Source organism: Bradysia coprophila, assembly GCF_014529535.1.
Source record: "Bradysia coprophila strain Holo2 chromosome X unlocalized genomic scaffold, BU_Bcop_v1 contig_578, whole genome shotgun sequence".
Lineage (NCBI taxonomy): Eukaryota > Metazoa > Arthropoda > Insecta > Diptera > Sciaridae > Bradysia > Bradysia coprophila.
This window is the reverse complement of record NW_023503350.1, coordinates 10001-12500: the sequence shown is the minus strand read 5'-3', so window position 1 is coordinate 12500 and position 2500 is coordinate 10001. Positions and strand designations below refer to the sequence as shown.

The 2500-nt window shown below is 44.0% G+C and overlaps 1 pseudogene; it reads right to left on the bottom strand.

The window, feature by feature from the left end:
• LOC119070223 overlaps positions 1 to 2500 on the bottom strand; it is a 5400-nt pseudogene that overhangs the window by 2089 nt on the left and 811 nt on the right.

Below are 2500 nucleotides of genomic sequence, written 5' to 3'. Positions count from 1 at the left end.
AGGCCTACCGCGGGCAGTCCGCTTCCTCGTTGGTATGCTGTTCGTTCGCAGTTGATTGTAGTGAATGTAGTCTTCACCACTAATGTCATTCATTCGGATGCTGTTAAAGGACGTTGCAGATGAGTGGTTTTGGGCTGACTTCAAATCCTTTCCGTCAACCATGCCAATCAATATCCTCCGCCAATAGGCGTGATAACCCTCCAGTGTTGGTTGATCTCCACAACCCAACACTGACAGGGCCTGTTTACAGCTATGCATAATGCTAGCGTACAACTGACAGTTTAAAACTGCAGCAATTCTATCACCCCCTGTTCTCTTAGCCTTGTTAAGCCTCAAGAATCGCATCAACGGGATCCATTGCTTTAAACACGGTATACCCAAACCACCCGCCTTTACTGGCGCATACAGGAAGGCAACTGGTACATCACCTGGAAGATGTAACCAGCGGCGTACATATTTACGTATCAAAAGGTCCATTTTGCTATAAACCGGTTGCTGTTGTCCTCGAGAGGACCAGCCGGTTCAGATGTTTCGGTATAACAAATGTTTTCAGCAGGTGTATTCGCTGCTGTGGTTTTAATGGACCTTTAGTTAATTTAGACAGATCATCGTCCATGCTTACTTTCGCAACTTCCGGACCTGACGTCGTATATACAACACCCAAATATTTCCATAGGTCAGAGATAGTCAAGGCTTCAATTCGCTGGCCTTCAACAGTAAGAGAGTCATAGTTACTCCCGCCGTTTACCCGCGCTTACTTGAATTTCTTCACTTTGACATTCAGAGCACTGGGCAGAAATCACATTGTGTCAACACCCGCTAGGGCCATCACAATGCTTTGTTTTAATTAGACAGTCGGATTCCCCAGGTCCGTGCCAGTTCTGAATTAATTGTTTATTGATAATCGTTTTTGATGGAAAGCCGTTAAGCCCTCCACCATCATAGCAAGAAAGTTCCACATTTTGGCTATGAAATCTTCTATCCGGGGAACAGATCGATGCAGAACACCAACCCTATTTACCCAGAACGAGCACATTAACCGTTATAAATGTTTCCCAATCAAGCCCGACAATCTCAATCTTCAGAGCCAATCCTTATCCCGAAGTTACGGATCTAATTTGCCGACTTCCCTTACCTACATTATTCTATCGACTAGAGACTCTTCACCTTGGAGACCGGCTGCGGATATCGGTACGGTCTGTTGAGAAGTTTGCGTGGCCCCACCATAGATTTTCAAGGTCCAAGGAGAAAATACTGACACAACAGTAAATGTCATGCTCTTCCAAGCCATCCACCATATCTCTCTATAAAAGACTTCCATGGTGGTACGTTTGTTTAGCAGAAAAGAAAACTCTTCCAGTATCTCTCGAAGGCTTCTCTATGGTCGTTCCTGTTGCCAGGATGAGTGTAATAAGACCCATTTTTAATAAACAAACGTATACTCAACAGGTTACGGAATTGGAACCGTATTCCCTTTCGCTTTTATTGAATTATGTACAACAAAATTAAGTGTGTGTAACATAAATTAAACAGCTTTCGCATAAAGCTTAGGACCGACTAACTCGTGATCAACCACTGTTCACACGAAACCCTTCTCCACTTCAGTCCTCCAAGATCTCATTCGATTATTTGCTACTACCACCAAGATCTGTGCCAATGGCGGCTTCATGCAGGCTCACGCCAAACACTTCTGCGCACACCATTGTACCCTCCTACTCACTAGAATTTCACAATGATGACCGAATGGCCAACAATTTTTATTCTAGCGATGATGTATAGGCATATGACTTGAGCGCCATCCATTTTAAGGGCTAGTTGCTTCGGCAGGTGAGTTGTTACACACTCCTTAGCGGATTACGACTTCCATGTCCACCGTCCTGCTGTTTTAAGCAACCAACGCCTTTCATGGTATCAATATGAGTCATTAATTTAGGCGCCGTAACATCATGTTTGGTTCATCCCACAGCGCCAGTTCTGCTTACCAAAAGTGGCCCACTGGGCACAATATATCTAAACCCCAATATCTTCAGATCAAGAAAGATGAGGTTCTTACCCATTTAAAGTTTGAGAATAGGTTGAGGTCGTTTCGGCCCCAAGGCCTCTAATCATTCGCTTTACCAGATAAGATTATATACAATATAATTCTTTGCGCCAGCTATCCTGAGGGAAACTTCGGAGGGAACCAGCTACTAGATGGTTCGATTGGTCTTTCGCCCCTATACCCAATTCTGACAATCGATTTGCACGTCAGAACTGTTTCGATCCTCCACCAGAATTTCTCCTGGCTTCGATCTGATCAGGTATAGTTCACCATCTTTCGGGTCACAGCATGTATGCTCAAGGTACGCTCTTGAACAGAGGATTCAATTGCTTGGACCATGTTCGTATAGAACGCCCCGGGATGAAGAAATGAAATTTAATTCACTTGTAATCCCATAAAATAGTTATTTTAATTGCGCCCTTAGGTTTCAACAATATACCCAATGACTCGCACACATGT